The 20,379-nt window shown below is 48.3% G+C and overlaps 1 long non-coding RNA gene across 1 annotated transcript in view; it reads left to right on the top strand.

Annotated features, from left to right (window-relative positions):
• The window catches only part of LOC139074705 (uncharacterized), a 31,084-nt gene extending 11,634 nt beyond the window's left edge, over positions 1 to 19,450 (top strand). Inside the window, exons 2-3 of the long non-coding RNA XR_011524359.1 lie at positions 10,396 to 10,575; positions 12,403 to 19,450. This is a non-coding gene — a long non-coding RNA (uncharacterized lncRNA). The remainder of the gene's footprint in view (positions 1 to 10,395; positions 10,576 to 12,402) is intronic.
• Positions 19,451 to 20,379: the final 929 nt, after the last annotated feature.

Below are 20,379 nucleotides of genomic sequence, written 5' to 3' on the forward strand. Positions count from 1 at the left end.
ATATATGTAATGTCGTTCTTTGTCTCTTGTAATCTTTTTTGATTTAAATTCTATTTTGTCTAGGATTAGTATAGACACTCCTCCTTTCTTTTGGTTACTGTTTGCATGGACTCCTTTTCCATCCTTTCACTTTCAGCCTGTTTGTGTCTTTGTATCTCAAGTGAGTCTCCTGTAGACGGTATATACCTGGATCATGTGTTTTATGCATTCTGCTTATCTCTGTCTCTTGCTTAGAGAGTTTTACCAATTAACACTTAAAGTCCTTAATGATAAGGAATGATTTTCTTCTGTCACTGTGCTTTTTGTGTTCTATGTGCTGTATAGCTTACTTGACCCTCATTTCCTGCATTGCTGAATTTTTTTGTGTTTAGTTGGCATATTTCTTTATTCCTCATCTGCTCAGTGTGGTAATATGACTTGCCCAGACCACCTAGGAGTTGTGAGAATGTGGTGTAATGAAACTTAAACACCAATGATTGGTGTGAAAAAAGATCTTTTGTAGCAAAATGTTTAAATTCCTTCTTAATTTCCTTTCGTGTATATTTTACAGCTATTTTTTTTCTATTTATTTACCATGGGGATTACATTTAACATCCTAAAGTGATAACACTCTCATTTGAATTTATACCAGCCTAACTTCGATCACATTCAAAAACACAGCTCTTTTACAGGTCCCTCCCCACCTCTTTTCCGTTGTTGATATCACAAAATTACATCTTTATACACTGTGTGCCCCAAAACATAAACTAAAATTTCTTTTAAATGCATGTCTCTTAAATTGTGTAGAAAAGATCTGGAGTTTCAAACCACACTTACAGTAATACTAGTTTTTACATTTAAAGAAAAAACCCCAATTACGGGTGTATCAGCCTCTTAAATCATGTAGAAACCAAAAAGTAGTTACAAACCATTGTTACAATAATGCTAGCTTTTATAATTGCCCGTGTATTCACATTTACTGAGATCTTTATTATTCCATATGCTTCAAGTTACTCTCTATTGTCCTTTCACTTCACCTTGCAGAAATCCTTTGAGCATTTCTTGCAGGGCAGGTCTAGTGGTCACTAACTTCCTCAGCTTTTGTTTATCTGGGAATGTCTTAGTTTCTCCCTTACATTCAAAGAACAGTTTTGCTAGATGTAGGACTTTTGGTTGACAGTTTTTTCCTTTTATTTATTTATTTATTGAGTTAATGATAGGTTACAATCTTGTGAAATTTCAGTTGCACTTTATTGTTTGTCATTCATGTTGTAGGTGCACCACTTTACCCTTTGTGCCCACCCCCCACCCCACCTTTCCCCTGGTAGCCACTAAACTGTTCTTAGTCCACATTTTTAAATTCCTCATATGAGTGCTTCTCTAGCTGGCTTGTTTCACTTAACATAATTCCCTCAAGGTCCATCCATGTTATTGCAAATGGAATGATTTTGCTCTGTTTTGCAGCTGAGTAGTGTTCCATTGTATTTATGTACCACATCTTCTTTATCCATTCGTCTGTTGATGGGCACTTAGGTTGCTTCCATGTCTTGGCTATTGTAAATAATGCTGCAATGAACATTGGGGTACATACAACTTTTGGGATTGCTGACTTCAAGCTCTTTGGATAAATACCCAGTAGTGGGATGGCTGGATCATATGGTAGTTCTATTTTTCATTTTTTGAGGAACCTCCATACTGTTTTCCATAGTGGCTGCACCAGTCTGCATTCCCACCAGCAGTGTATGAGGGTTCCTTTTTCTCCACAACCTCTCCAACATTTGTTACTATTAGTTTTAGATAGTTTTGTCATTCTAATAGGTGTAAGGTGATATCTTAGTGTAGTTTTGATTTGCATTTCCCTGATGATCAGCGATGATGAGCATCTTTTCATGTGCCTATTGGCCATCCGTATATCTTCTTTGGAGAAATGTCTGTTCATGTCTCCAGCCCATTTTTTGGTTGGGTTGTTTGATTTTTTGTTGTTGAGTTGTCAGAGTTCTTTATATATTATGGATATTAAGCCTTTGTCAGATATATGACTTGCAAATATTTTTTCCCAGTTAGTGGGTTGTTTTTTTGTTTCAATCCTGTTTTCCTTTGCCTTGAAGAAGCTCTTTAGTCTGATGAAGTCCCATTTGTTTATTCTTTCTATTGTTTCCCTTCTCTGAGAAGGCATGGTGTCTGAAAAGATCCTTTTACTACTGATGTCAAAGAGTGTACTACCTACGTTTTCTTCTAGAAGACTTATGGTTTCAGGTCTCACCTTTAGGTCTTTGATCCATTTTGAGTTTATTTTGGTGAATGGTGAGAAAGATTGGTCAATTTTCATTCTTTTACATGTGCCTTTCCTGTTTTCCCAGCACCATTTGTTGAAAAGACTTTCTTTTCTCCATTGTAGGCCCTCAGCTCCTTTGTCGAAGATAAGCTGTCCATAGATGTGTGGTTTTATTTCTGGGCTTTCAATTCTGTTCCATTGATCTGTGCACCTGTTTTTGTACCAGTACCATGCTGTTTTGATTACTGTAGCTTTGTAGTATGTTTTGAAGTCAGGGATTGTGATGCCTCCCGTTTTGTTCTTTTTTCTCAGGATTGCTTTAGAAATTCGGGGTCTTTTGTTGCCCCATATGAATTTTAGGATTCTTTTTTCTAATTCTGCAAAGAATGTCATTGGGACTCTGATTGGGATGGCATTGAATCTGTAGATTGCTTTAGGTAGAACAGACATTTTAACTATGTCTATTCTTCCAATCCATGTACATGGAATGTCTTTCCATCTCCTTATGTCGTCATCCAATTCTCTCAGAAAGGCCTTGTAATTTTCATTACATAGGTCCTTCACTTCCTTAGTTAAATTTACCCCAAGGTATTTTATTCTTTTTGTTGCGATTATGAATGGTATTGTGTTCTTAAGTTCTTTTTCTGTTACTTCATTATTGGAGTATAGAAATGCTACTGATTTATGCAAATCGATTTTGTACCCTGCAACTTTGCTGTAGTTGTTGATTACTTCTAAGAGTTTTCCAATGGATTCTTTGGGGTTTTCTATATATACGATCATGTCGTCTGCAAACAGCGAGAGTTTCACTTCTTCCCTCCCTATTTGGATTCCTTTTATTCCTTTTTCTTGCCTGATTGCCCTGGCCAGGACCTCCAGTACTATGTTGAATAAGAGTGGTGATAGAGGGCATCCTTGTCTCATTCCTGTTTTCAGGGGGATGGCGTTCAGTTTTTGCCCATTGAGTATGATGTTGTCTGTGGGTTTGTCATATATGGCCTTTATTATGTTGAGGTAGTTTCCTTCTATGCCCATTTGTCCAGAGTTTTTATCATAAATGGCTGTTGGATCTTGTCAAATGCCTTCTCTGCATCTATTGAGATGATCATGTGGTTTTTATTCCTTAGTTTGTTGATGTGGTGTATCACATTGATTGATTTGTGGATGTTGAACCATCCCTGAGTCCCTGGTATGAATCCCACCTGACCATGATGTATGATCCTTTTGATGAATTGCTAAATTCTGGTTGCCAAAATTTTGTTTAGAATTTTTCCATCTATGTTCATCAGTGATATTGGCCTATAGTTCTCTTTTCTCGTGGTGTCCTTGTCAGGTTTTGGTATCAGCGTGATGTTGGCCTCATAGAATGTGTTAGGAAGTGTTCCATCTTCCCTAATTTTTTGGAATAGCTTGAAAAGGATAGGTATTAAATCCTCTCTGAAAGTTTGGTGGAATTCCCCAGGAAAGCCATCCGGTCCTGGGGTTTTATTCTTTGGGATGTTTTTGATTGCTGTTTCAATCTCTTTCCTTGTGATTGGTCTGTTCAAATTGTCTGCCTCTTCTTGAGTGAGCTTTGGGAGATTGTAGGAATCCAAGAATTTATCCATTTCCTCTAGGTTATCCATTCTGTTGGCATATAGTTTTTCGTAGTATTCTCTCATAATCCGTTGTATTTCTGCAGAGTCTGTTGTTATTTCTGTTCTTTCATTTCTCATTTTGTTTATTTGAGCTTTCTCCCTTTTTTCTTTGTAAGTCTGGCTAGGGGTTTGTCAATTTTATTTATCTTCTCAAAAAACCAGCTCTTTGTTTCATTGATCCTTTCTCCTTCCTTTTTCAATAATATTTATTTCTGCTCTGATTTTTATTATTTCTCTCCTTCTGCTGACTTTGGGCTTTATTTGTTCTTTTTTCTCTAGTTCAGTTAGGTGTAGTTTAAGATTGCTTATTTGGGATTTTTCTTGTTTGTTAAGATGTGCCTGTATTGTGATGAATTTTCCTCTTAATACAGCTTTTGCTGTATGCCATATGAGTTGGTATAGCATGCTATCATTTTCATTTGTTTCCAGGTATTTTTTGGTTTCTTCTTTAATTTCTTCAATGATCCATTGCTTGTTCAGTAGTGTGTTGTTTAGTCTCCACATCTTCGTGCCTTTCTCAGCTTTTATCTTGTAATTAATTTCTAGCCTTATAGCATTATGATTGGAGAAGATGCTTGTTATTATTTCAATTTTTTAAAAATTTGTAGAGGCTTGCCTTGTTTCCCACCATGTGGTCTATCCTTGAGAATATTCCATGTGCACTTGAGAAGAATGTGTATTCAGCTCTTTTAGGGTGGAGTGATCTATACATGTCTATTAAGTCCAATTGTTTTAGTTTTTCATTTAGCTCCACTATTTCCTTGTTGATTTTCTGTCTGGATGATCTGTCCATTGATGTGAGTGGGGTGTTGAGGTCCCCTACTATTATTGTGTTGTTTTTAACATCTTCCTTTAGGTCTGTTAATAGTTGCTTTCTGAATCTTGGTGCTCCTGTGTTGGGTGCATAGATATTTACAAGCGTTATTTCTTCTTGATGAAGTGTCCCTTTGATCATTATATATTGTCCCTCTGTGTCTCTCTTTACCTGTCTTATTTTGAAATCCACTTTGTCTGATATAAGAATTGCAACACCTGCCTTTTTTTTCTTGCTATTAGCTTGAAGTATTGTCCTCCACCCCTTCACCCTGAGCCTGTGTTTGTCCTTGGGGCTGAGGTGTGTTTCTTGGAGGCAACAAATTGTTGGATCTTGTTCTTTAATCCATTTTGCCACTCTGTGTCTTTTTATTGGAGAGTTCAATCCATTTACATTGAGAGTGAGTATTGACACATGTGGACTTAAAGCTGTCAATCTGTTGCTCATTATCTTGTTTTCCTGTGTGCTTTAGCGTACCCATTTAATACTGCAATTTCTTATGTTGGGTTTCTTAAATTTTTCCTTATTTATGATTTGTGACTCTGTTCTGTATTTTATTTTAGTGTCTACCCTGAAGTTTGTATTTAGAATCTCATGTATAATATAGTCTATTCTCTGGTGGTCTCTTACTTACTTGGCCAATACTGATTTAGACCCTTTGCTCTTCCCCTCCTAAATAATTATTTTCATTTCTTATTCCAACTCGTGTTATGAATTTGTAGTTAGAGTGATAAGATCGTCCTTGCTTTGGTAGTTTCCTTACCTTTACCCTAATGCTATGGTTGAATATTTGCTATCCTGTTCTGGTTCTATCCATCGGTCTCCCTAGTCTGTGGATTGTGACCCCTTTCTCCCTTTTTTCTTTTTTCAGGCATCAGAGCCTTCTTGAGGATTTCTTATAGGGGAGGGCTTTTAGTTACAAATTCCCTTAACTTTTGTTTGCCTGGAAAAGATTTAATTTTTCCCTCATATCTGAAGGAAATTCTTGCTGGATAGAGTATTCTTGGCTGAAGATTTTTATCTTTTAAAGCTTTGAATATGTCATTCCATTCTCTCCTAGCTTGTAAGGTTTCTGTAGAGAAATCTGCTGAAAGTCTGATAGAGGCTCCTTTATAGGTTATTCTCTTCTTTTTTCTTATTTCCCTGAGTATTCTTTCTTTATCTTTCCTTCTTGCCAATTGTACTACTATGTGCCTTGCAGTAGGTCTTTTTACATTGACAAATCTAGGAGATCTTAAAGCTTCCTCTACACACATTTCTTCATCAATCCCTAGATTTGGGAAGTTCTCTTCAATAATTTCGTTAAGCACACCTTCTGCTCCATTTCCCTTTTCCACATTCTTGGGAATTCCTATGATCCTTAAGTTCTTACTCCTCATTGATTCCACTATCTCTCTGAGATTTTCCTCTTTTTTTTTTTTTTCAATTCTCAGTTCTCCTTTTTCTTCTGTCTGGAGCCATGCAGCCTGTCCATCTTCAGTTATGTTAATTTGCTCTTCTATGGTGTCTACACGGGCATTCAGGGAATCCGTATTCTGTTTTATCTGGTCCATTGTGCTTTTCATGTCTAGTAATTCTGTTTGATTCTTCTTTATGATTTCAATCTCTTTTGTGAAGTAACTCCAGAACTCATTGGCTTGTTTCTCTATCTTTCTCTCTACCTCATTGAGTTTTTTGGTTATAGCTGCTGTGAACTCATTATCACTTAGTTTACCTAATTCCAAGTCCTCAGGACTTAATTCTATGTTTTTATTGTTTTCCTTCTGGTCTGGGGCTTTTATAAATTGCTGGATGGTAGAGGAGTGGTTTTTTCGCATGGTGGTAGAATTCGGTTGCAGTTACAGCCTGTCGCCACTAGATGGGGGGTCGAGAGCCGCGTGTTCTGAGCTCTCTGCCTTTGGGCAAGATGGCGGCGCCCAGAGGCTTTGCTGGGAGGGAGGGACTGCTATTCTCACCTGCTGGTCTGGATTCAGATCAGTTCTGTTCTCTGGTCTCCCAATGCCCTCGATTTATGGGGTCCCGCGCATGGAAGCTTTCCCCTGTCAGCGGGTTTCCACTGAACCAGCAGCAGGAGTCCTGGATGATCCCCCGGTTGTGCGGCCCCTCCCCTGCTCCTTCCCGGACTGCGCGGCAGCGATCGCAGACTCTATGGGAGGGAGCGACATTCTCTCCTACCCCTTCCAGCGCCTCTGAGGCCCTCAGCAAGGTTTATGATCTCCACCTTCTTGGTATGGTAGGTCCCTCACGTGTTGGCATTAGAATTATTCTCTGAAATTAAGTTTTTCCAATCCTTTATTGTATTTTGGAGGGGAGAGAATCCTAGGTCAGCTCATCCTGCCATTTTGCTCCACCCCTTCTCCCAGTTTTTTCCTTTTAACCCTTTGACTCTGTTAGCCCACTGTCTTCTAGCCTCCAATGTTTCTGATGAGAAATCTGCTGATGATCTTATGGAGGACATCTTATGTGTGACAACTGGCTTCTCTCTTCCTACTTTCAAGATTCTCTCTTTGGATTTGGCTGTTGAAATTTTGATTATGGTGTGTCTCAGTGTGGGTCTCTTTGAGTTTATCTTGTTTGGAGTTTGTTGAGCTTCTTGGATGTTTATATTCCTGTCTTTCATCAAATTTGGGAAGTTTTCACCAGTATTTCTTCAAATATTCTCACTTCCCATTCTCTCTTTCCTCTTCTGGGACTTCCACAATATGTGTGTTGGTCTGCTTGATGGTGTCCCACAGGTCCCTTAGGCTCTGCTCACTTTTCTTCAATGTTGTTTTCTTCCTTTTTCTCAGACTCAGTAATTCCCATTGTCCTATCTTCAAGTTTGAAGATCCTTTCTTCTGCCTGCTCAAATCTGCCTTAGAATCCCTCTAGTGAATTTTTAATTTCAGTTATTGGACTGTTCAACTCCAGAATTTTTTCTTGGTTTCTCTTTAGGTTTTCTGTCTCTTTGTTGATATTTCCATTTTGTCCACAAACCATTTTCTGGGCTCTCCTCACTTCTTCCTGTAGTTCTTTGAGCATCTTTAAGTCAGTTGTTCTAATGTCTTTGTCTAGTATATCTACCATTAAGTTTTCTTCCAGGACAATTTCTGTTGATTTATGTTTTTTCCTTGAATGAACAATATCTTCCTGTTTCTTTGCATGCTTTGTGATTTTTTGTTGAACACTGAACCTTTGAATCTAATAGTGTGGTAATTCTGGAAATCAGATTCTCGTCCTTCCCCAGCGTTTGCTGTTTCCTGTTATTGCTTTTGTTTATTTTTGTATTTCACTATTGTAGCCTGTCTGTGTGCCAAAGAGCAGCATGACGTGTAAACGAAGGTCTTCTCAGCTCTTTTCTAATCCTTTCCCTGGGCATGCACAGTCACTTCTAATTTTCCCTATATATGTGGTTGTTTTGAATCTCCTAGTCTTTAATGTCTTACTCCCAAAACGTGAAAAAGAAAAAAAAGGAAAGCGGGGGAAGGGCACTGGCCCTTTAAATGCTCCAGAAGTCCTTTCAGGGGGAGGGGGAGGGTCTTGAAAGAATGTGGGAGAGCTGCAATAACAATGACTCTGTGCCTCTTCTCCTGCACCTTCCTGAGCAGAAGCAGCACTCACTATTCAGAGCACAGATTCCTGATATTTGAGCACATGGTCCATTGTGCCTAGCGTAGCTCCTACAAGCAGTGTGCAAGCTGCTCCAGGAACACACGCAATGCTGCAGGCCATGTGGCTGTGGGTGTGGGACGGGTAGCTGCTACTGTGCTACAAGCCGAAGATGACCAAAATTAATTGCAGTTTACCATCCAGGTCTTCCGCTGGAAGTTGCAAGCCTTCAACAGACTCTCAGACTCAAACTGTTACAGTAGACAGATTCTGCCAGTGCAATTGTTGTCTGGGTGGGAGGATGGACTCCTGGTGTGTCCTACTGTGCCAGATTCCCAGAATCCTACTCTGAGTTATTTTTTAATTATCTTCAAACACATAGTTAGTGACCAAGTTGTCAAAGATAAACCAAGAAAGACACTCGTTAATGTGGTAAGAACAGATTTTAATCAGTAAGATACTATTACCATTGGGAAGAGAGTCCAGTGTGAACTGAAGGCCACTTTGACTTGCACAGAGCTGACTGGGCATTTTAAAGGGAGAGTGAGGGAGGAGGGAGGGTGGAGAGCAGGGTCTCAGTAGAATCAGGGAGGTGAAAAATTACAAAAAGAGGAGGGGTTTTGGTGTGAAACCCATCTGGGCTTGCTAAGTGGCACTTATCAAAATTAGGTTCCCATCCCTCCACAGAGGCTGGGAGATGGGCCCCATCTTCAGGTGTTGCTGGAACAGACAGTGAGTTCTCTCGGCAGCCTTTACTTTTTTCAGGCAGGCACTTTAAGGGGGACTGTGGTCATCCTGGAGGTATGGTTTTGAGCTGTTAGAAACCTTGTTAGTGTTTGTTCAAGTCTTTATAGACCAAGGTTGAGGTGTGTTTGAGAAGAGGGCTCAGAGGAGCCTGGCTAGAGTTTGGTCAAGGACAGAATCTTCGTCAAAGTAAAAAGTAAAAACTACAGATAGAGCTCAAGTTCCCTGACCATCATTCCCGTGCGTCTCTGAGCTATCCTTACCCCTGTTATTGGGGTAGGTGAGCCTCTTTCCAAATTTTGAATGCACTTGCATATGTGTGTGTGTGTGTTTGTGTGTGTATGTGTATTCACAGGAAATATATATGTTGTGTGCTTTAACAAACCTGTGTCTACTGGCTTCATTCAATAAGACATTCTGAAAGTCTTTCCACCATGGTACCATTTTGATTTGAGCATGGTAGCCTATAGAGTGACTTTTCCATAGTCATTCTAGTTTCCTATTAACAGTCATTCGGGTTGTTTCCAATCTGTATTGGAATTTCAATAAACTGAACGGCACTTAACATCCTCATGAATGCCTCCTTGAAGTGCTTCTTGAACACAGAGAGGGAACAGTGGAATTACTGCGACCTTGAGAGTGTATTTAAAATTTTAATAGATGCCACCCAATTGCCATTTTAAAGCCCAACCCACTTACTCTTCCATCAGCTGGATAAGGAGTCTTTATTCTTCACACCTTTCCCAACAGTGAATGGATTCAAATGTCCTAATAGTTGCTAATCTGCTGGGTCAAAGCTAGTCATTCAGTTGATTGTTTCCATTGACCATCTGTATTTTTCTTTTCTGGGACCTGGCCCAAATCCTCAGGTATTGAAATGACTTCTGATTGAATTCTCCCAGCAGCATTGCTCCCTCGGCATTGATATGGTGTCGCAGCTCCAGAGCTGTGCTAAGGGCTGGATGGAGAGAGGGAAGAGCCAAGGCAGTGAAAGACAGCAAGGTTCCACCTCCCTCCCCTGAAGCTGGGATTGAAATGAAGGAGAGGCTGTGAGAGGTGGCCCCAGACTCCAGAGTCCAAGGTCTTGGCCAAGTGTATCCTCCTTCCAGTTTTGGTAGCTCTTGGTTGGGGGCAGAGGAGGGGAAGGGCAGGGTCCTGGAAACTGCTCCAAGTGGGCCAGGCAGGCTAGGGGATGGGCCACCAGCAGCTCTCCCCATCTGACACCTCCAGGGCTTGTGCTACCTTCTCTGTGTCTTCCCTCCCCACACCAATGAAGTCAGACATAGGGAGAAGGGGGGAAGAGAGGTGCGGTGGGGCGCTACACAGGTGACACTGTGCTTAACCCCCACACCCAGCAGGGTAGACACCACAACTTCCAGTTTGGGCTGGGTGCTGCTGCGCACACCTTGGCTGGCTCCCTGCTGCTGTCCCCTGTGCTGATATCTGCTCGGCCTCCAGCCACCACTGCACCAGGCCCATGCAGCTGCTCAGGCTCCTCGGCCTCCTCTGGATGCTCACAGCCTCTCCTGTGACCAGAGGTGAGGGGGTGAGGTACGGGGAGAGCTGGAGAGACCCTCCTGATGTTCCAGGGCAGGAGTGTCGGGGGTGGCTCCGAGGCCTAATTGGAGATTGAGGAGGGGTCCCTCAGATCTCTCTGTGCACACAGAACTGACGTGGGGGAGGAGAGGGGAGCTGGGTCCAGCAGGTGCCGCTCTCTGCCCAGCACCCAGCAGGTTGCAGGCGTCGGCTCTCTCGCATCAGGACAGTGGGTGAACCCTCTTTCTGGAAGAGTGCTCTTCCCACTTTGGTTCAGTTTTCTGAGCCTCCCTCCTCTTCTGCTGTCCCACTTCCTCCAGCCTCGGTGCTCCCTCCACCCTGGATTCTATTTCTCCCTTGATTTCCACCAGTGCTGCCCTCCTGAGAGTCCCAGCCTCTGCCCCTGGGCCGCCCTCTTCTCCCTGGGGCCTCTTCGAAGGCCTTTGGTCTTGGTGCCCCCTCCTCCAGCTCTGCCCTGTCTGCCAGCCCCCAGCTGGCCATGTTTCTGGGTACAGCTGTCATTGGCAGGGCCGGGGTGGGGAGATCCGGATTAGTCCGAAAGGGTGGATCTGAGACCACCCAGTGGGTGTGGGTTCCCAGGCCTTCTCTCTCCTGCCCCTTGGAAACCCTGCAATTCCTCTTCACTCGCCTTCCCTCTGCCTCCCCGTGTCTGCTCCTGACCCCCAATCCTAGACCTTCCCACCCAGAGGCCCACGGTCCACCCTCTCACTTGCCTCCAGGGCAACCTCCTGGCTCCAAGGGCTCTTGCCCAGGCATCTTCATAATCTCCACCCCTCCACCTCCATAACACCCCCAGCCTGGCTGAGAAGTGAAACCCCAGCCATCAGAGCGAAGAGGTGCTGGGTCCAGGTGAGGAAAAGGCTGACACTGAGTCAGCAGGATGTCTCGGGGCTCCCTGCTTACAACTGCTGTGGCTTCCTGAGTCATCCCCGTCACTCCCTCCCGGCATTCCGATATCCGACCCTCACTCTTACCACCTGTAATATATCTACAGAGCAACAGATGCCTATCTGTAAACTAATAACCCTGTGGCTGAAACAGAGTAGGTGATAGAAAATATGTCTATTTTTATTATTAATATTGCTAAAACTTACGGGATTCATGGTTGCCTGCCAAGGTATCTCTTTCTGGAAGTTTCCTTGTCTGTCCTGTCCCTCAGCCTGTCACTGTGGTTCTCTCTCCTTGTCCCCAGTCTCAGTAGAGTCTGGGCTTCAATCTCTGTTTTGCCTTTTGCTGTTCTCTATGCCGCCTTCCAGAGTCTGACCCCTTGTCTCCCAGGGTCCATGATGTGTCCCCACCCCCAGCCCAGCCTTAGCTGGGTTCTCTCATCAATGAGGAGCGTCAGCCCAGACAGCAAGGGTCAGAGGGAGAGGGGCAGAGGTGGGCCAAAAGGTGTGGGCAGAGAGACAGCAGAGCGGGCAGCTGGTGGAGGAGAGGGCAGAGGAAGGGAAGAGCACGTGTGCTAGGAGCAAGGGATGGGGTGGCGAGCGGAGGAGGCAGGAGCCTCAGCTGAACCCACATGCTCAGCAGAGGCCATCCTGGGGCTGAAAAGTCGGTCACTCAGACAAGGTGCGCAAGGGACCAAGGCAACCCCACTCCCCTTGGAGAGACTGCCTCAAGGAGTGGATAGATGTTGGCCTTCAGAACCTGAAACGCCCCAAACCCAAACTGCCTGTGATGGGGAATAAGTGATGGAAATTCCTACCTTTTGTGATATGTCTCTGGAAAATGGCGTGGGAATAACCTTTGTGGTGTTATGGTGACAAAATGACCTACAAATGAATTCCTCTCTTCTACCACCAATACAGGCACTTTATCCATGGCCACAACCACCTCTACTGAGCTTTCCTCCAGGGCAGAAGCATCCACCACTGCCTTCAGTGTCACCACAACCTATGCCATGACACCTAGTATGTCACCTATGCTCACGAGCACACGTCCCACTCCATCTTCTTCCCTGTCAACCAGTGTTCCAGGTACAACTGCAGTCTCCTCTTCCATGTCTGCCAGCAGTCCACGGACGAGGCGGACTGAGGGCAGCACCTCATCTGCAACAGGCACGACAACATTGCACACAACCACAGGAAACATGCCGGCATCCACTACCATCTATACATACACCACTTCCACCACCACGGTACCACCCTCCTCCACTCCAGCCCTGACACAAACAGGCAAGACGACCGACATAACCACTCACGCGCCAACCACCGGGAAAACCACCCGTACACCCACCAGTGACGTTCCTACACAGGCTCCCACCACAGGTAGCACTGCACCTCCCCCAGTCACGTCATCGATCACTCCCACGAATGTCATGTCTTCTCCAACATCCACCACCTCTACCCCAGTGACCACCAACATATGGACATCACCCACAAGTGTGCTTCTGTCATCTCCACATGCCTCAACCACAGAACCAGTCCCCACTTTGACCACCATCACTACCCTTCCATCCACCCTGGTCACCACACTACCTCCAACCCTTGTCACATCCACCCCAACATCTCTCACCCCCACTGTCACCCCAGCCACCAGTGAAAGCACCACTCCCACTGAAACTTCAATCCCTGCCATGTCGATCACAGTCACTCCCCCAACTCCCTCAGTTGCAGGCACGGATACGACTGCTCTGACTGGCAAGGTAACAACACCCACCCTGACAACACTACACACTACTTCAGGGGCCACTTCTTCAAACATCCAGTCCACAGGAAGCACAACGACATCTGCACTAACCCCATCGAAGCCTTGCTCTGATAGAGAACAGACATCCACAATCACAACCCCGTCTTCTGCTAGCACTGGTATCCCAACCACAACACTGACCACCATCAACCCCACATCTGTGAGCACCACTGGTTCCTTGACCACCACGACCAACCTCACCTCCACATTCAATGCCTCCAGCACGTCGGCATCCCCAACTTCCACTGTCCCTTCATCCTCCACATCACACAATATAGAAACGACCTTTAGTGTCAACACAAGCTCTGCGATGACACCTAGTATGTCACCTACGGTCATGAGCACGCATCCCACTCCATCTCCCTCCCTCTCAACCAGTGTTCCAGGTACATCTGCAGGCTCCTCTTCCACGGCTGCCAGCAGTCTGGGGACGACGCAGACAGAGGGTAGCACCTCCCTTGCAAGCAGCACAAACACACTGAGCACGACTGCAAAATCAACCCCAGCACCCACTACAACCCATACATTCACGATGTTCACCACCATGGGACTACCCTACTACACTCCAGCCATGACACAAACAGCCAGGACAACCATCACAACTGCTCACGCCACAACCACCTGGAAAACCACCATTACTCCTATCAGTGACTTACCTACACAGGCTCCCACCACAGGGACCACTGTACCTTCCCCAATCACATCATCCATCACTCCCACGAATGTCATCTCATCCCCAACATTCACCAGATCTACCCCAGTGACCATCACCACTGGGACATCACCCACGAGTGTGCTTCTGTCAACTTGGCCTGCCACAACAACAGGACCAGCCTCCACCTTGAACACAATCAGTACCCCTCCATCAACCATGGTTACCACACTGACTCCAACCCACACCACGTCCACCCTGACATCTCCCACTACCACTGTCACCCTGGCCACAGCTGAAGGCACCATTCCCACTGACACTTTGACCCATGCCATCTCGATGACAGTCACTTTCCCTACTCCCTCAGCTCCTGACAGGGCCACGACTTCTACCTCAGACACAGTAACAACACCCACTCTGACAACAATATATACTAATTCAGAGAGCACTTCTTCAAACCTCCAATCCACAGGAAGCACAACCAAGTCAGCCATAACCCCTTCACGCCCCACCACTGATACAAAACAGACACCCACAGTCACACCATCTTCTATTAGTACAGGTACCCACACAGCATCACTGACAATCATCACCACCAAGTCTGTGGGCCCCACAGGCTCCTCGAGCACAACAACCAACCCCAAATCCACATTCAATGCCTCCAGCACGTCGGCATCACCCACTTCCACTGTCCCTTCAACAACCACCTCACACAATACAGAAATGACCTTCAGTGTCAAAACAACGTCTGCCAGGACACCTAACATGTCACCTATGCACACGACCAGGCATCCCACTCCATCTCCCTCTCTCTCGACCAGTGTTCTGAGTACATCTGGGGGTTCCACTTCCACATCTGCCAGCAGTCCGGGGACGACGCAGACTGAGGGTAGCAAGCCATCTGCAAGCAGCACACGTACACTGGGCACAAGCGCAGGGACTACCCCGGTACCCACTACCACCCATATGATCACAACCTTGACCACAATAGGACCACCATCCTCCACTGCAGCCACGACACAAAGAGGCAAGTCGACCGACAAAACTGGTCATGCAAGAACCACCAGGAAAACCACCCTTACGCATATCAGTGACCTTCTGACTCAGGCTCCTAACACCAGCACCACTGCACCTCCCCCAATCACGTCATCCATCACACCCATGAATGTCGTGTCTTCTCCAACATCCACCACCTCTACCCCAGCGACAACAAACATCCAGACATCACCCATGAGTGTGCATCAGTCGTCTCCGCCTGCCTCAACCACAGAACCTCACTCCAATTTCACCACCATGACTACCCCTCCACCCAGCCTGGTTACCACATCGCCTCCACCCCACGACACATCCACCCCAAGATCTCCCACTAACACTGTCACCCAGGCCACAAGTGAAAGCTCCACTCCCACTGACACTTCAACCCCTGCCACCTTGATCACAGTCACTTCCCCCACTCCCTCAGCTCCTCACACGGCGACGACTTCTACCTCAGACACGGTAACAACACCCACACTCACAATACTATACACCACTTCAGAGACCATGTCTTCAAACACCCGATCCACAGGAAGCACAACCATGGCTGGTGCAACACCTTCGCACCAAACCTCTGGAACCAGACTGACATCCACAGTCACAGCTCCGTCTTCTATTAGTACACGTATCCCAAACACAAGACTGACAACCACCACCCCCACGTCGGTGGGCACCACTGGCCCCTTGACCACCACCAGCGAGTTCACCTCCACATTAACTGCCTCCAGCAAGTCCTCCTCCCCTACCTTCATCTCCTCTTCATCGCCCACCTCCCACAATGCGGAAACAAGCACAACCTCTGCCACAACGCCTAGCATGTCACCTACGCTCACGAGCACGCATCCCCCTCCAACTCCGTCCCTCTCGACCAGTGTCCCAGGTACATCTGCAGGCTCCCCTTCCACATCTGCCAGCAGTCCGGGGACCACGCAGACTGAGGGTAGCACCTCATCTGCAAGCAGCACACGTACACTGGGCACAAGCACGAGGACCACCCCGGCACCCACCACCACCCACACGGTCACAACCTCGACCACCATGGCAACACCCTTCTCCACTGCAGCGACCACACACACAGGCACGTCAACCTATACCACCGCTCATGCCACGACCACTGGGAACATCACCCTTACGCCCACCAGTGACCTTCCTAAACACACTGCCACCACTGGCACCACTGCACCTCCCCCTATCACGTCATTCATCACACCCACGAATGTCGTGTCTTCTCCAACATCCACCACCTCTACCCCAGCGACAACCAACATCCAGACATCACCCACGAGTGTGCATCAGTCATTTCCACCTGCCTCAACCACAGAACCTGCCCCCACTTTCACCACCATCACTACCCCTCCACCCACCCTGCTTACCACACCGCTTCCGCCCCACACCACATCCACCCCGAGATCTCCCACTACCACTGTCACCCGGGCCACAAGTGAAAGCTCCACTCCCACTGACGCTTCAACCCCTGCCACATCGATCACAGTCACTTCCCCCACTCCCTCAGCTCCTCACATGGCGACGACTTCTACCTCAGACACGGTAATGACGCCCACCCTCACAATACTATACACCACTTCAGAGACCACGTCTTCAAACACCCGATCCACAGGAAGCACAACCACAGCTGCAGCAACACCTTCGCACCCTACCTCTGGAACCAGACTGACATCCACAGTCACTGCCCCGTCTTCTATTAGTACACGTATCCCAACCACAACACTGACAACCACCACCCCCACGTCCCTGGGCACCACTGGCCCCTTGACCACCACCAGCGAGTTCACCTTCACATTAACTGCCTCCAGCACGTCCTCCTCCCCCACCTTCCCCTCCTCTTCAGCACCCACCTCCCACAATGCGGAAACAAGCACAACCTCTGCCACAACACCTAGCATGTCACCTACGCTCACGAGCACGCATCCCCCTCCAACTCCGTCCCTCTCCACCAGTGTCCCAGGTACATCTGCAGGCTCCCCTTCCTTGTCTGCCAGCAGTCTGGGGACCACGCAGACTGAGGGTAGCACCTCATCTGCAAGCAGCACACGTACACTGGGCACAAGCGCGGGGACCACCCCGGCACCCACCACCACCCACACGGTCACAACCTCGACCACCATGGGACCACCCTCCTCCACTGCAGCCACCACACACACAGGCATGTCGACCTACACAACCGCTCATGACACGACCACTGGGAACATCACCCTTACGCCCACCAGTGACCTTCCTAGACACACTGCCACCACAGGCACCACTGCACCTCCCCCTATCACGTCATTCATCACACCCACGAATGTCGTGTCTTCTCCAACATCCACCACCTCTACCCCAGCGACAACCAACATCCAGACATCACCCACGAGTGTGCATCAGTCATTTCCACCTGCCTCAACCACAGAACCTGCCCCCACTTTCACCACCATCACTACCCCTCCACCCACCCTGCTTACCACACCGCATCCGCCCCACACCACATCCACCCCGAGATCTCCCACTACCACTGTCACCCGGGCCACAAGTGAAAGCTCCACTCTCACTGAGACTTCAACCCCTGCCACCTCGATCACAGTCACTTCCCCCACTCCCTCAGCTCCTCACACGGCGACGACTTCTACCTCAGACACGGTAACGATGCCCACCCTCACAACACCATACACCACTACAGAGACCACGTCTTCAAACACCCGATCTACAGGAAGCACAACCACGGCTGCAGCAACACCTTTGCACCCTACCTCTGGAACCAGACTGACATCCACAGTCACAGCCCCGTCTTCTATTAGTACACGTATCCCAACCACAACACTGACAACCACGATCCCCACGTCGGTGGGCACCACTGGCCCCTTGACCACCACCAGTGAGTCCACCTCCACATTAACTGCCTCCAGCAAGTCCTCCTCCCCTACCTTCATCTCCTCTTCATCGCCCACCTCCCACAATGCGGAAACAAGCACAACCTCTGCCACAACGCCTAGCATGTCACCTACGCTCACGAGCACGCATCCCCCTCCAACTCCGTCCCTCTCGACCAGTGTCCCAGGTACATCTGCAGGCTCCCCTTCCACATCTGCCAGCAGTCCGGGGACCACGCAGACTGAGGGTAGCACCTCATCTGCAAGCAGCACACGTACACTGGGCACAAGCACGAGGACCACCCCGGCACCCACCACCACCCACACGGTCACAACCTCGACCACCACGGCAACACCATTCTCCACTGCAGTCACCACACACACAGGCACGTCAACCTACACCACCGCTCATGCCACGACCACTGGGAACATCACCCTTACGCCCACCAGTGACCTTCCTAGACACACTGCCACCACAGGCACCACTGCACCTCCCCCTATCACGTCATTCATCACACCCACGAATGTCGTGTCTTCTCCAACATCCACCACCTCTACCCCAGCGACAACCAACATCCAGACATCACCCACGAGTGTGCATCAGTCATTTCCACCTGCCTCAACCACAGAACCTGCCCCCACTTTCACCACCATCACTACCCCTCCACCCACCCTGCTTACCACACCGCTTCCGCCCCACACCACATCCACCCCGAGATCTCCCACTACCACTGTCACCCGGGCCACAAGTGAAAGCTCCACTCCCACTGACGCTTCAACCCCTGCCACATCGATCACAGTCACTTCCCCCACTCCCTCAGCTCCTCACACGGCGACGACTTCTACCTCAGACACGGTAACGACGCCCACCCTCACAATACTATACACCACTTCAGAGACCACGTCTTCAAACACCCGATCCACAGGAAGCACAACCACGGCTGCAGCAACACCTTCGCATCCTACCTCTGGAACCAGACTGACATCCACAGTCACTGCCCCGTCTTCTATTACTACACGTATCCCAACCACAACACTGACAACCACCACCCCCACGTCCCTGGGCACCACTGGCCCCTTGACCACCACCAGCGAGTTCACCTTCACATTAACTGCCTCCAGCACGTCCTCCTCCCCCACCTTCCCCTCCTCTTCAGCACCCACCTCCCACAATGCAGAAACAAGCACAACCTCTGCCACAACGCCTAGCATGTCACCTACGCTCACGAGCACGCATCCCCCTCCAACTCCGTCCCTCTCCACCAGTGTCCCAGGTACATCTGCAGGCTCCCCTTCCTCGTCTGCCAGCAGTCTGGGGACCACGCAGACTGAGGGTAGCACCTCATCTGCAAGCAGCACACGTACACTGGGCACAAGCGCGGGGACCACCCCGGCACCCACCACTACACACACGGTCACAACCTCGACCACCACGGGAACACCCTCCTCCACTGCAGTCACCACACACACAGGCATGTTGACCTACACTACCGCTCATGCCACGACCACTGGGAACATCACCCTTATGCCCACCAGTGACCTTCCTAGACACACTGCCAGCACAGGCACCACTGCACCTGCCCCTATCACGTCGTCCATCACACCCACGAATGTCGTGTCTTCTCCACATCCACCACCTCTACCCAGCGACAACCAACATCCAGACATCACCCACGAGTGTGCATCAGTCATTTCCACCTGCCTCAACCACAGAACCTGCCCCCACTTTCACCACCATCCCTACCCCTCCACCCACCCTGCTTACCACACCGCTTCCGCCACACACCACATCCACCCCAAGATCTCCCACTACCACTGTCACCCGGGCCACAAGTGAAAGCTCCACTCCCACTGACACTTCAACCCCTGCCACCTCGATCACAGTCACTTCCCCCACTCCCTCAGCTCCTCACACGGCGACGACTTCTCCCTCAGACACGGTAACGACGCCCACCCTGACAATACTATACACCACTTCAGAGACAACGTCTTCAAACACCCGATCCACAGGAAGCACAACCACGGCTGCAGCAACACCTTCGCATCCTACCTCTGGAACCAGACTGACATCCACAGTCACTGCCCCGTCTTCTATTACTACACGTATCCCAACCACAACACTGACAAGCACCACCCCCACGTCGGTGGGCACCATTGGCCCCTTGACCATCACCAGCGAGTTCACCTCCACATTGACTGCCTCCAGCACGTCCTCCTCCCCCACCTTCCCCTCCTCTTCAGCACCCACCTCCCACAATGCAGAAACAAGCACAACCTCTGCCACAACGCCTAACATGTCACCTACGCTCACGAGCACACATCCCCCTCCAACTCCGTCCCTCTCCACCAGTGTCCCAGGTACATCTGCAGGCTCCCCTTCCTCGTCTGCCAGCAGTCTGGGGACCACGCAGACTGAGGGTAGCACCTCATCTGCAAGCAGCACACGTACACTGGGCACAAGCGCGCGGACCACCCCGGCACCCACCACCACCCACACGGTCACAACCTCGACCACCATGGGACCACCCTCCTCCACTGCAGCCGCC

Source organism: Equus przewalskii, chromosome 12, assembly GCF_037783145.1.
Source record: "Equus przewalskii isolate Varuska chromosome 12, EquPr2, whole genome shotgun sequence".
In the NCBI taxonomy this organism is placed as follows: domain Eukaryota; kingdom Metazoa; phylum Chordata; class Mammalia; order Perissodactyla; family Equidae; genus Equus; species Equus przewalskii.